Here is a 14679-nt window from a genome sequence, read left to right as displayed (position 1 = left end):
CACTCCCTGCTGCTCTTACTTAGATTTTCATTGTTACTCACAAATGCTCAAATATTGAAATTTCTATCATGTACTTTTTTCTCATACTCCTTGTCTGGACTTGTCAGTATTTTGAAGGTGCCTAGACTTTCAAAAGATGCTGATGTGAAGGCATCAAGGAGTATTGTCTTTATTCCCTACGAATACAGGAACAATTGGCAAACATGAACAGAGAGCAAAGGCCTTGGTCAGAATTACAGGCATTTTTAAGGAAGGTTAAATTAAACTTTTGTATTTCATTTCATACTATTTTCATTATCCATTTGCAATAGTCTATGCAATTTTTCTTGTGGGAAATTGCATACTTTATACATTTTGCAAAATAACTACATTCTAAAATGTGATATTCTCTTTTTTTTTTTTTTTTTTTTTTTTTTTAGTTATTTAGAAGATATAGAAGACTCCATGGAGACTCCTATGCTGTTACCAACTGCATGTTAAATCTTCCATTTAGCCTGGGCAGCACACAACTATGAAATGAAATGAAATCTGTTGCTTTCTGCATAACATTTAGCATGTAGTTCCACAACTGTTATAAGCTAATATAGAAACATAGAATAATACATTAATGTGCTGCCCCCGGGCTTATTTTTTATTAGAATTTAGTTTAACGCTCTTTCAATGAGCTCTGCTAACTTCTGGGAAGTGGGGACATGCTATGAAATGGGTACACATGAGGGGAGGATGCTACCAAAAAGGAGTACTGCTGCCAGTCTGTAGTCTGACTTCTGCCACGAGTCACCTTTTCTCACCACTTCCCATGCGTGTCAGCACTGGTGTTTGAGCCATTATGTCAGACTGGGAGGGAGGATCTAGCTGGAAAATAAGACACCAAAGGAATTTTATTAGTTTTCATTAGGTTTCAGTCTGTGATCTGTGACTCTGCCTGTCTGCTGGAACACTTGTGTCAGTATGATGGAGCAAGCTGCAATGCCTGACTCCTGGGAGAGTATCAACAACAAATTAATTAAAATCACTGTGTTCTTTTTTGAGCCTGAAAAATGTTATGCCTTATCGCAAAATAAATGTCACCTCTCATACCTCCAAAGCAGTGCATGCTCAGTGCAACAGATTAAAAAAGGAGACAAGTTTTCAGATATTGATGTGAGCATCATTTTTTATTAATAAACAAAGCTAGTAGCTAAAGTCAATTTAAATTTATGAGGACTTTTGTCTCCTCACCTGCTTTCAACTCCAGACAATACTTAGGACAAATTGTTGTTGTGATTATTATTATTATTATTATTATTATTATTATTATTAGTCCCTAACTGGTCTTTTTGGTCAGCTCTATGCTCTTGTCCACAGAAAGCTATTGCACATGTTTTAAGCTGTTATAACAACATTGATTTTGATAGAACCTCAATTGCCTGATGAAAGAGCAAAGAGAGTCATGTAGCCACATGACCATTGTCAGTGCATGCTTTGCCATCTGGATGTGTAAGTCCACAGCTGTCAACTTTTGCTGCTAAGCAATGTGATGTGGTTGCAAGACCCTTCAGACAGCAAATTTCGAGAGCTGATAACCCCTGGAAACGCAGCTTTTGAAAGGAGCATTGATGTGTGGACATATGGTTTAACCAGAGCTCTCCATGCTGTTGGGTCTACAGAGAACATCTGCAGAGTAAAAAGCCTGCAAACAGTCAGGAAAACAAAGCCGACTTTCCTGGCTTATGATGAAGATGAAAAAAATGGTTGGAAGGCTTCTTTAGCATTTCTAGAATTCCATTACTTTTTGTTCCACATTTTGTATCTTCCCTATTGCGTCCCTATTGAGAAATTTTTTGTAAATAATTTCAGGGAGTTGGTCACGGGGGTAATGAAAATATCTGTTTCTCAGAAGAGTAAGATCAGTGTCACAGAGAGGAAAAGTTGTTTTAAAACTTTCTCAAAGACAATGTAAAATTACTGCAAGAGGGTGAACTCAATGGCAACATTTCTATTGAATTCATCATGAAACTGGCACTCTTATATGTAAAAGGAAAAACAAAGTGGGAAATTGCTCCTACCTTCCCTCCTAAAATCTGTATAATTTGTTCACTCTCTTCTGAGCCTGAGCTCCTTCTCAGCAAGTATTGAGGAAAGTCTTCTAAAAGCAGCACCATCAAACCCAAGGCTAGCATAGTAAAAAATATACTAATTTTTTTGAGATACCACAAGGAGGAAAATAAGTCAGATGATATCAGAAAAGGAGGAATTACTAGTTGCAAATATTAGATAACATCTGTTTGAAATCCCTTGCTTGTCATTGACGCAGGACACTTCTTTGCCAGATGACAAAGTCACTCTGCCTGTTCTACCACTTGTCCCTTCAAGTTGGTCCCTTAAGCACTAGTAATCTTGATGTAGCCTGGAGTAACTCCTTCTTAGAGTGTGAAGATTAAATGTTTCAAAATACATGATGGGATCATGACATATCATAATTCCAAAATGAAGTCACGGGTTTTCTGTAGTAACAAGCTTTATTTTGAAATAGATTTTCTGTGACCACTTGCCAGAAGTGATACTTATTGTTAAAAATTTTGAAATAGATTACTTTTTTTTTTTAATTTGAAAAAGAGGTTGTAACACTTCTAATTTGTTCAGCAAAGGCCTTTCCCTGAATAGCTCCCCCTGACATCTGTAGGAATCTGTAATCCCACAGTCCTTTGATACTTCTGAAGTTTGCTCTTAGTTCCCTACTGATATGTACATTTTTTGTATCCTCAACCCCCTTTCCTGCACCTAGGTTAAGCTTCACCAAATGTGTTTTCCCCAAAATCTCCATTTGCCTAGGATGTTCCTTTTTGTGGTATTGCATATGATAGACTTCCTTTCAGTCTTAAAACAGCATCACACTACAAAGTATAGACAATTTTAGGCTTTGACCTGGACTGAAAAAGCCATGGAATATAATTTCCTCAGATACCTCAGACAATATTCATTTTCCTGATAAAACACCAGTGAAGTCCTTTGGAGCAACTCGTGCACATATTTAGTCTACTTTCTGCTCTTTCCTGTTGTGTTTTTCACTTTTGCTTCTTGCTTCAGCATTTGCAGCCTGTCATTCTCACTAAGAATTTATCCTGAAGAACAAGGTCACATGAAAAGCATCTTTACACTACTGCAAGCCAAGGCTACTCTACAGCCTTGCAAAGGAAATATCAGCAAGAGTTTTCATCGCCTTCATCTTTTTCCTCTCAGTAATCTGGAACACTTCTAATAAATCATGTGTTATTTACATGAAACAGAAAATATTTCTTTTTATCTGTGGATGACCTAAAAAATCAGGAATGGCTCCTGGCATGTCCAAATTGTGGGAAAGCTGTGATAGCTGTTCAGATTTTTTATCTTGACCACAAAGTGAATTAGGAATGAGAATCTAGAATGGGGTTTTTTAGTGCTAAAATGGGAAATATTTAATGAGGTGGCTAATTACAAATTGAATGGATATTCAGTGACGTGTAAGTGATCACTACAGGGGACCACTGAAATGGTCATGGCTCATGATGTCCCTTGCTCTGGAGCTCAGTGATGATGTTACACCTCAAACACAAATGTCTGTGGAAGGGACTGCCAGCATTACCACAGGGCCTGGTTGGCACCAAGTGCTGCCACAAAGCAGATGATTCAGAAGCCACAGGAACAGACTTTCTGAAACACAGCTCCTGACGTGTGCAATGTCGTCCTCAGTGACAGAGCTGTCCTCTTCCTGATGTGAAAAAGGAACATGATTTCTTCAGCTCTGTCCGGTCCCCCCTCTGTGGGCAGCGTTGTGCTGCACTGTGGTATAGTGAGATGTACTGTATGTCAGCTATAATGAGTAACATAGGTGTTTCCCCCTCTGGGAGGGGAGAGCCTTCCCACTCCTTGGGTTCCAGCTTCCTTCACTGATTTACAGTGAAGTTGCTATAAACACCATGTGGTGTTTTACAGACTCAAACCGAGAGGAAGCCGCTCCTCTCCCTGCTATGGGACTGAGAGCACAGCGATCACACTCCTCTCTGCAGTGGGGAAGCTCTGGCAGAGGGATGGAGTATCCAAGGTGAGTTTTAGTGTTGGTTCTGAAAGGAGCCAGAGCAGCCACATGCTCCTTACGTGGCCTGGAATTGTTCCTGACGGTTGAAGTGTCCCTGTTTGCAGATCGATTTCCCCAGCTCCTTTCACAGGGTAATCCTAGGTGTGGAGGAACAACTGCAAACAAGTGCTTAGGCCCATGTCTCTGAGCCAGCCTAAAGAGGTGCTTAGGCCATGTCTCTGAGCCAGCCTAAAGAGGTGCTTAGGCCCATGTCTCTGAGCCAGCCCAAAGACGTGCTCAGGCCCATGTCTCTGAGCCAGCCTAAAGAGGTTCTTAGGCCTGTGTCTCTGAGCCAGCCTAAAGAGGTGCTTACGCCTGTGTCTCTGAGCCAGCCCAAAGAGGTGCTTAGGCCCATGTCTCTGAGCCAGCCCAAAGAGGTTCTTAGGCCTGTGTCTCTGAGCCAGCCCAAAGAGGTGCTTAGGCCAGGTCTCTGAGCCAGTCAGAGGTGTTTAGGCCCATGTCTCTGAGCCAGCCCAAAGAGGTGCTTACGCCTGTGTCTCTGAGCCAGCCCAAAGAGGTGTTTAGGCCATGTCTCTGAGCCAGCCTGTGCACTGGTGGCTATGAATTCGCACAGCAGTGGGAGAGGTGAGGATGGCTGCTGGGCCTCTGTCCTCCAACAAAGCTTTTTTAAAGAATGGTGTTTGGGGCCTTTAACTTCAGCACACAAGGAGCTGGCGGATCTAATTGCCTTCCTTACCAATTTCGTGCAACATGGCAGGAATATGTTAAATGTTTCCTGAAAACAAATGAAAACTTCAGAAGACTAAGCAATAGAGCACCAGTAGAAAAAACCATGCAATATTTTGGCGCATAACAACGTTTAGGCATAGCAAATAATCTGTTTTACATAAATGATGTAATTAATTCCCATTTCAAAGAACCACTCACATATGAATGGTTTGTGTAATTTCTCTCTGCTGACGTAAGACTTTCCAGATTTTGCATTTTATTTATTACTGTTAGTTTACAGTACTGATAGATTTAATTTTTGACAATTCATGCGATATAGATACAGTTTTTTTCCTAAACAAATAGCAGTACGCACAAAATTTAGCTTTTAAGCTAAGTGTTGTTACCATTGAGCTGCAACAGAAGTTGAGGTTGTTGTTGTTGGCAGTTTTTTCTCATGTGATGTTTTAGGCATTTTTAATAAAGGTTTTGTAAAGGACTAAACAGATGAAAGAGTTGGGTCTGGTTTAAATTACTAGGATGAAATTTCAGAATTAGGATGCTCTTAGTGTGTTTTGAGCAGAGGATCAGGGATTTAATTCACAACTCAATTTGAACTTAGTAAGTGAAACTATTTATATGTAGAATATCACATTATATCTTCTTTAAAAATGTATTTCTACATGGAGATTCTTTAAATATTACAGGATAGAGTTTTGCCACTTCAAGAAGTGCTCAATAAAACTGAAGGGATGCCAACAAAATGCATATTGTTGACATTCTCCATATTGCAAAACTATTTTAGTTACGGGTATTGTAAAAGCAGTGCTGGTAATTATATTGCTGGGAATTATGACTGAAAAGGATAATACAACAGGGATAATCATGTTCCAGCAAAGAAAGGGATTAGAAGGAAATTGAAATCTCTCCTACTGAGGTGCTTAACTCCTCATTCATGATTTTGCCTCTTCCCATTATTTTTTGCCTCTTCTCATTATTTTTCCAGCTAGTAACTCAAAATGAAACTGCAGAGTTATCTCAACATTTTGCATCTCCATAACCTAACAGATAAGCTCTAAGTTGAAGAAATTCCTGCCTTCACAGCTATGGACATAGTGCCAGCTATTGCACAATTTGTGTCTTGTAGCATGTTTTTGGATTAATCATAAGTAAATTTGGATCTCAATCATTTCATTATCAGTTGAAGCCAGCACAGCTTCACGGGAGGAAAGTCCTTCTTATCAAACCTAATTTCCTTTATGACAAGGTAACCCACCTGGTTGATCAAAGGGAGCCAGTTGATGCAATTCTTTCGGAATTCAGTAAATCTTTCCAAACTGTTTCTCACAGGATCCTTCTGGACAGAATGTCCAGCACACAGCTGGATAAATACGTCATGCGATGGGTGAGCAACTGGCTCATGGGTTGGGCACAGAGGGTTGCGGGGAATGGGGTGACATCAGACCAGGGACCTGTCACTAGTGGTGTTTCACTGGGCCCCATCCTCAGCCCTGTGCTCTTCAACATCTTCATTCATCACCTGGATGCAGGACTGGAAGTTCACAGTTGATACAAAACTGGGAGGAGCTTCAAAGGCAGGGAGGCCCTGCAGAGAGACCTCAACAAATGAGAGGCCTGGGCAGTCACCAAGCACATTAAGTGCAGCAAGGGAAGTGCTGGATTGCTGGATTCTGCCCCTGGGATGGGGCAGTCCTGGATGTAAGTACGGGCTGGGGAATGAGAAGCTGGAGAGCAGTGTCATGGAAAGGGACCTGGGGCTCCTGGTAGATGGCAAGTTAAACGTGACTCAGCAGTGCCCTGGCAGCCAGAGGGCCAACCCTGTCCTGGGGTGCATGAGACACAGAATCCCCAGCTGGGCAAGGGAGGGGATTGTCCATTCTGCTCTGAGCTGGGGCAGCCTCACCTCGAGTGCTGGGGGCAGTTTTGGGCCCACAATGTAAGAAAGACATTGAACTGTTAGGGAGGCAAAGGAGGGCAGCAAAGTTGTGAAGGGCCTTGAGGGGAAGCTGTGTGAGGAGCAGCTGAGGACACTTGGGCTGATCAGCCTGGAGAAGAGGAGACTGAGGGGAGACCTCACTGCAGTTACAACTTCCTTGTGAGGGGAGAGGGGGGCAGATGCTCATCTCTTCTCTGTAGTGACCAGCAACAAGAAATGGCCTGAAGCTGACTCAGGGGAGGTTTAGGAGGAATATTAGGAAAAGGTTCTTTACCCAGAGAGTGTTTGGCCACTGGAATGGGCTCTCCAGGGAAGTGTTCACAGCAACAACGTGACAGAGTTCAAGAAGTATTTGAACAATACTCATGGGCACCTGGTGTGATTCTTGACGATGGTGCTGTGCAGGGCCAGGATTTAAACTCACTGAGGTCTGTGGGTCCCTTCCAACTCAGCTGATTCTGAGATTCTATGGTTATCTTTCTGGCACTACTGTTCAAGATGCAGCAAATGTATAATTTTTTCCCCAGAAAACTCCTGGATTATTGTGAGACAAAGTGTGATCTGAATTTGGCAGGGACCTTGACATGAAAGCACAGCTCTGGTGGCAAGTATTCCTAGTTTCAGACCTCTTATATAAGGGCAGTAACACACATATGAAGAAAAGGAAATCTGGGCCCTTTAGTCAAAAATGTGGGGAGAGGAGGTGACCGAGGCAGCCTTAAGTGGTTGGCTGCAATAGTATGCAAAGCTCTCAGGAAAATTTTGAATGAAAGGCAAATAGAGGTTGGGAGGTAGATAAGATTAAACATGGCTTTGCAATGTTGGATTGTGTCAACCCAATACACTCACTGAGAAACTATTTCCTACACAAAGGAAACATGGAGGATGGAGCTGGCTGAAAGGGAGACAGCGCTGAGTGTTAATAAGCAGATAGTGAGGAAGGAATAATGAGCTGGGTGTTCTGATGGCAGCAAGTATGCTTTATGGAAATAACTGTGGAAGGGAAGGATGGTGGTGTCTATGGCAGGTGTGCTGCTAAGGTGATCTTAGAGTAGTCTGCTGAGGTATACCCTGCAGAAAAGGGAGAATCTTACTGCTCTAATTCAAAGACATTTGTGAGAATTCACTTCAATTTTGCATATGCTTCTGATTGCTCTATGTCAAACATAGAGCAATGAACTTTGAAACATGAACTGTAACTGAAGGATGCCAATAGTGGTCAGAGGGATGGAGGGCTTTGTGCTGGAAAGGAAGTGGGAAATGGATACTGTGTTTAGTCTAGTGAAAGAAGGCCTCAGAGAGGACCAAGACTGCTTCTTATTAGCAGTGTAAGTACCAGAGGGGATGCCAACAAACTGAGGGGACTAATCTTGCCTTGAACAGAAATGTGTCTTTTTCAAGTAGGAAAGTGCTTCCTAGCCATGGAACAAATTTTCTAACCAGAAAATGTTATACAGTGGGACTGCTCAAGCACTGGCAAAGGTGCCCAGAGGCTGCTGAACCTCCATCCTTGGTGTGTGAAACTTGACTGGATAAGGCATTTAGCATCTTGATCCTACTTCAAAACAGATATTTCAGTAATGGAATGGCCTAGCTGGCCTCCAGGGGTGCCTCTTGCCTGAATGATCCCATGCTCCATTAGAACAAAAAAGTTCCCAGATACCTTCCACAGCACATGAGGAAGAAGCAAAAGGCCCCAATATAGGTTCCACAAAATTCATAATATTTTACCAGAGAGCAGAGAATGGCCAAGTAATGAAAAAAAAAGAGGTGATGAGAGCTGAAAAGGTCTGCAAAATTGAATTTTCTTGGCAAGTTCAATAGTTTAGCCTCTCCTAAATAATTTAGAAAGTGAAATGAAGTGGGGAAGGAGATTGGCCTGGTCTTTATTTTGTGTCGTGGAATTACAGAGCTTGTAAAAGATGGGGCTGTAGCCTAGACAGAGATAGCAACAACATTTTTACTCAGCCCTCTCTCCCTGACTCCTCATCTTCCCCAGTAAGGCTGTATGAGCTGGTAGGACCATCTCTAGAAGAAAGAGGCAATTGTTTCTTCAGGCCCATCCATCCCTGAGACCAGCAGGAAAAATCTATTTCTTGTTTGTAACTCAGTTTTCTACCAATGTCATTCCACTGAAATAAATGCAGGCAATTTGGCTTTTAGTCCATTAGACATGCCACTACCACAGAAACACATGTGCAGGGACTGGGCTGATACTTTTCTGAACTAAATGAAAATGTTATAATTTGAGGCCCAGGAAAATTTTTTTAATGACTTTCCTTTTTTTAACATTGAAGTATCAGGAAAAAATAAACATACAAGGAGAAACATGAGTAATTTAAAAGATATTTTAATGTGAAAGGCTATCTTATTCACTGCATTTTTTTGAATCTGAAAGGAAAAATTTAATATGCTTTTGGTAATTGGATTGAGCTACTGTAAAGAGGTACTAAGGCTCAGCTTAATCTAAACTCTGGACCCAAAATATAAGTATAAACCTTCATTAATTCATGATGCAATTCTCCTTGTACGGGCAAGCAAGTCTTGGCCTCTATGAGGTGCAGGACAGCTGTACATGCAAGATATATATGGTTCTACATCCTCTCCCCAGCTTTTCTCTGATTTTGCATTGTTTCAGCCTTGCACCGAGAGCCAGGGCACAGCTCTCTATCTGGGGGTGCCCTGCAGTGTGCTGCCTCTCAGTGCCCATCCTGGGGGCCCGGTGGCTCAGCAGGTTGCTGGCAGCACACACACCAGTACTGCTGCTCTCAGCCTCCCCTGGGAGCTCTGCTCACATCTCCTGCTCTGTGTGAGCATGTACAGGGGCTGCTTGCTGAGGTGGCAGATGCCCTGCTTTCCCAGCACAGCATGGGCAGGGACACAGTTCTGAGAACTGAAACAGAAACCTCCCCAGGGAAAAAAAGAACGTTTCGGATTGTTTGGAAGTGCTCTGTATTCATTGCCCAGAGGCAGACAAGAGTGGATGGACAGGTTTTTCCCCAGTGACTCAAGGATTTCGTGGCTCATTTGCAGAAGGAAGATGTGTCATGCTGGGGAAAGCATCACTTCATTCTGGCAAAAACATTACCCACTTTTGAATGTATTGCCTGGCACCCAAGGATGTGACGACAGAGAAATGTGGTGGCTTGGCAAGAGAGGCCCAAGTGAAAACTGAAATGTGTCTGTGCTTGTATGAAAGAGGGATTCTCAGATATTTTCTTTCACTTCTCTTATGCTCAGGTTTCCCTTTTCCATTATAGTCATAGAGGAGTAACTGTCTCAAAAGCAATTACCTCAATCAGCTGCAGATTTGTGCCTCTGACAATGTCTTTATATTGCATGTTTCCTGTCAGGACTCACTGTCTTTCTCACCACAGCTATAGTGAGTAGGATTGATACTCTGAATGGCTGAAAATTTGATTTGCAGCCTCTTCTAAACTTTCTGGTCTGTGAAAATCACCTCTTGAATACATTCTTGCTACTATGCCTTCTAATATCACCTTTCAGCTTTAGGAGCACTCAGTCACTCAGTTGTTTGGCTCTATCTTCTGCAGTGTGGTTTCTGTGCCTATCTCCTGCTTTGGATCCCAAAGACTTTCCCTTATCTGATCCACCTTTTTTGGTGGACAATCTTGCTGTGGCTTGTCTGTCTTGGTGGAGGATGCCATGTCACTTGAAGGCAGTGCTACTGCAGCACATCCAAAAAACAGTGAAAAGAAAGCTGTGCTATTTCCAGGACATCAAGGACTCCTCTGCAGGAACTTGAATCCAGTGCTGGACCTGACACCCAGTGCCTGCAAAGGCCAGTGCCACCTCAGGAGGTAAGGGTCATGTCTGGTGCACTATGGAGAGGAAGAGAGAGGGAGGTGTTTGAACTTAGTGTGTATGGAGGCAGCAAAGGATGGGAAGTGACTGTGGAGCTGTTTGAAAGAGAGGTCACAGGAACAGGGAGAGATTTTGTTCAAGAACTATATGAAGAATCAGTCACTGGCAGCACCACCAGCCTATTGTGGACTGCATGGTGGATGGATCTCAGGAACCTCAGGCACATCTGACAAGAAAGGATAATTTCCACAGATGGCAGTTGTATTTCTGATGTTCACTCACTATAGCGAGAGGCCAATATTGCTCAGGAGAAGGAGAGATTTAAATACTGAGGGAAAGAAAATGAATGGAATGAATCAATGGTGGGCTGTATCTCTACTGGTGAAGGTGCTGGGGTGTCCCTGGACAAGGACACTCAGAACTCTGTGTTACCAGAATATACGTGTCCCCACTTCAGGTGAAGACAAATATCACTTTCCAAAACAGTTTTTGGGCATGGTTTGGGGGTCAAGATCAATCCATGGCCACTCCTAAGAGGTAGTTTGTGAGCACCCAATCTAGTTTGGAAGGGGAGAGGCTTTAATAATGTGAATATGAGCTTCAGTGCCTGAGAATGATTTTAGTCACAATTCACTAGCAATGCTGAGGCATTAGTCATTTAGTAAAGTTTCTGACACATAAATCAGAGCAAGAAAATCCTGGCCAAACTGCCTCAGAAATAGGAAATCCTGGGCATGAAGTTCTTACAGGCTGGGGACAGAGTGGTTGGAAAGTGTCCCAGCAGAAAAGGACCTTGGGGTGCTGGTTGATAGAAGCTGAACAGGTGGCCAGGAAGGCCAATGGCATCCTGGCATGTGTCAGCAACAGAGTAGCCAGCAGGACCAGGACAGTGATTGTCACTCTGTACTCAGCATTGGTGAGGCCACACCTCGAGTCCTGTGTTCAGTTCTGAGCCCTTCAACTCAAGAAGGACATTGTGGGGCTCCAGCTTGTACAGAAAAAGGCAACGAAGCTGGTGAGGGGTCTGGAACAAAAGTTCTGTGAGGAGCAACTGAGGGAGCTGGGATTGTTTAGCATGGAGAAAAGGAAACTCAGGGGAGATCTCATCACTCTCTACAAGTGCCTGAAAGGTGATTGTAGCCAGATAGGGATTGGCCTCTTCTCCCAGGCAACCAGTGACAGGAGGAGAGGATACAGTCTTAAACTGCTCTAGGGGAGGTTTGGAAATTAGGAAGAATTTCTTCCCAGAAAGAGTGATTGGGCATTGGAGTGGGTTGCTCAGGGAAGTGGTGGAGTTACCATCCCTGGAGGTGTTTAAGGAAAGACTGGATGTGGCATTTAGTGTCATGGTCTAGTTGACACAGTAGTGTTTGGTCGTAGGCTGAACTTGATGATGTCAAGGTCTTTTCCAACTTAATTAATTCCATAATTCTCTAATTCTATTGAGCCAATTTACTCCACTGAGTGATGACTTCTCTGGATCCTACCCTGTAATTACCCAGAGCCAGATCTCTGTTTACCTCCTTTGCCATGCACTGCCACAGCCTGCCTATGTTTTTCTGACCAGTTGTGCCAAATACAGCTGGTACTCACAGCTTTCCAAGGTCACAGTAGCCCAGGCACACCACTGGAATACACAGCCTGTGTTTGGAGCACAGTGCTGTGACCTGCCCTTCTTATGCACCCCAGCAGAGACACGGTTACATCACCCCAAGTGCCAGATGAATCCTCCATTGTGTCACTTTGTGCTTCTGATGTTTTGCCTCATGCTTACATTGGAGAAATTAAAGTCTTTATTAGCACTGTTGGAAAAACACCAGTGGTGTCTGGCATGTTGGTCCTTTCTTTTGCCTTGGAAAGAGAAACACATCTCAGGGGAAGCACTGTCATCCAGGAAGGATGCAGGACACTCTTCCTGCACAGGAAGGCAGGGGACAGTGTAGATCTTGGAGCTTGGCTGCACGGGGCCTTTTCAGGACTGTCAGATCTGAGATGGCACAGAGCAATGGAGTTCTTTACCAAAATGCCCTTGTAAAATGAGGCCAGTTGAGCATGCCATTGCCAGATGAGGAAGTTTAAATGAGTGTTCAAGCTGCTTGGTCAGCTTTGCTGCCTTGATTTCTGCTTGACAGGTGTTATAGTAGTAGCAGCAGTCACTTCAATGTAGTTACCTGTGTTGGAAGCATAGGCCTAAGGTCAGGGAAACTTCCACTTCAAGACAGCAATTAAATACACACAGTAGGTGAAATATATGCCTAAAATGCATTGAAATTGTATTTATGCTTTAAATGATTCTTTGATACTGCTTAATCCAGTCGCAATTTCATTTATTACCTCATGAAATCCTTTTCTCTGGATTGAGCTGGAATCACAGCCCTGTAATTTAAGGTCCAAACTTCACACCTGAATGTCTAAAAATATCAAATTAGCTATTATAAACCCAAGTTAAACTTCTCGGCTTTGCACTGCTGCTGCACACAGTGAAGGAGCAGGAGGAAATAAAAAAGAAAGAAAAATTATGAGGAGATATGTTTGCCCTCCAGCTGGACTATATTCTTGTAAAAGTGATAATCTGCGTCAAAGTGATCTAAACAGAGCAAAGGAAATTAAAACTGCCATTCTTTGACACAGGATACTGCTTGATAAGAATGCAAAACAGCTGTAAACTAAATGAGCCACATAATACTGCATTTTTAATGGTGTCCTTTATACAGACTCCACAATAATGTTACCAGCCTATGGCTCTTGTCTGGCAATTAATGATTTGTGCGGGTGGCTTATTTTTACCATTTAAAAATGTATTCTTCATATTTTGTTTAAAGAAAAACAAAACAGGACAAGCTGTAAGTTGTAACTACTTTTGCAATGTGAATTGCTTTCTAAGTCTTCTGACAAAAGAAAACAGTTTCCAGACCTAAATGCTAAAAAGCAGAAAACTGAAACAGATTTATTATTTTTTTTAATGAATGGTTTTAGAGAACAAGTTTTGCTTATTTTATATATATCTATATATAGATAGATAGATATATACACATATATAAACATTAAATATAAGTTAGTACATATTTTTTTAAATGAAATTTAAAGAAAAGATAAAACTCTGTTGAACAATTCAGTCAAACTCTATTCTCATTTTGTCCCGGCTGTTTACATAATTTTAGAAAAGATCTTGGCATGTGGAGAAGCTAAAGCCTTCCCATTTTAAAATGGGGAAAAAAAAGCTTTCCCTGCTTTATCTTTCATCCATTTTCAGTCATTTCAGGCAAGTTTATTGGAACCATTTCCTGGGATTTCTTTGAGTTGCGAAAACACATCCCTCTGACCCTCACTCTGCACAAAGAACCCACTTCAGGCCCTGCACTGAATTGGTCTTACCTTGAAAAAGAATTTCATTGCCTTCTCCTTTGGACTTGAAGATGCAAATAACATTCAGGAGCTACCTTGCCAGTTAGATAATGAAATGTTCTTTTTACTACTGCTCCAAGATGGGAAGAAAATTCCCAGCCCTGCCTTAGGAGAGAAGGGCAGTGGAAGTGCCGGCTGCGGCACCAGCCTGGGTGCCGGGCTGTGTGGAGCTACCAGAGGGGCTGTTGGGGGTGAGTCTGCTAGAGGTGAGAAAAGCTAGAGGATCCTCACCTCTGTTCTTCCCTTTCCACTGGAGCCTCCTAATGGCAAACTCACCACCTTTCTGCTTTATTTCCCAGCCTCTGGAAGAAGGGAACTCAATCAGCTCATCCCATTTGCCTACTTCTGTTGTGTCTTGCAGGTAGTTTCACAGCATGAGCCTTATCAGGAGGATGCAATAGCACTATTGCCACTTTCACACCATGCATTAAACAAACATCCCTAGGAGCAAGGACACTAAATGTATAATATGGTTTTCATTTCCTATATTTGCTTTTATGAACACAAGGCTTACAATTGCTTATTTATTACAATTATCAGTAGTATTACTATTAGTGAAAGTCCAGTCCGCTTTAAGGACTCCAAAGATGTTGGAGTCCTTAAAGATAGCTCCAAGACAGCTTTAATAACACGTGTTGGAACCCTCAATAAAGTTGTGGGATGTCATGAGGCTCTAAAATGAGTGAGACTGAAAATAAATGCTTGCCCTCAGTGTCAGTTTTAGTCA

Source organism: Ammospiza caudacuta, chromosome 1, assembly GCF_027887145.1.
Source record: "Ammospiza caudacuta isolate bAmmCau1 chromosome 1, bAmmCau1.pri, whole genome shotgun sequence".
NCBI classification, from domain to species: Eukaryota; Metazoa; Chordata; class Aves; order Passeriformes; family Passerellidae; genus Ammospiza; species Ammospiza caudacuta.
This window is presented reverse-complemented; position numbering follows the sequence as displayed.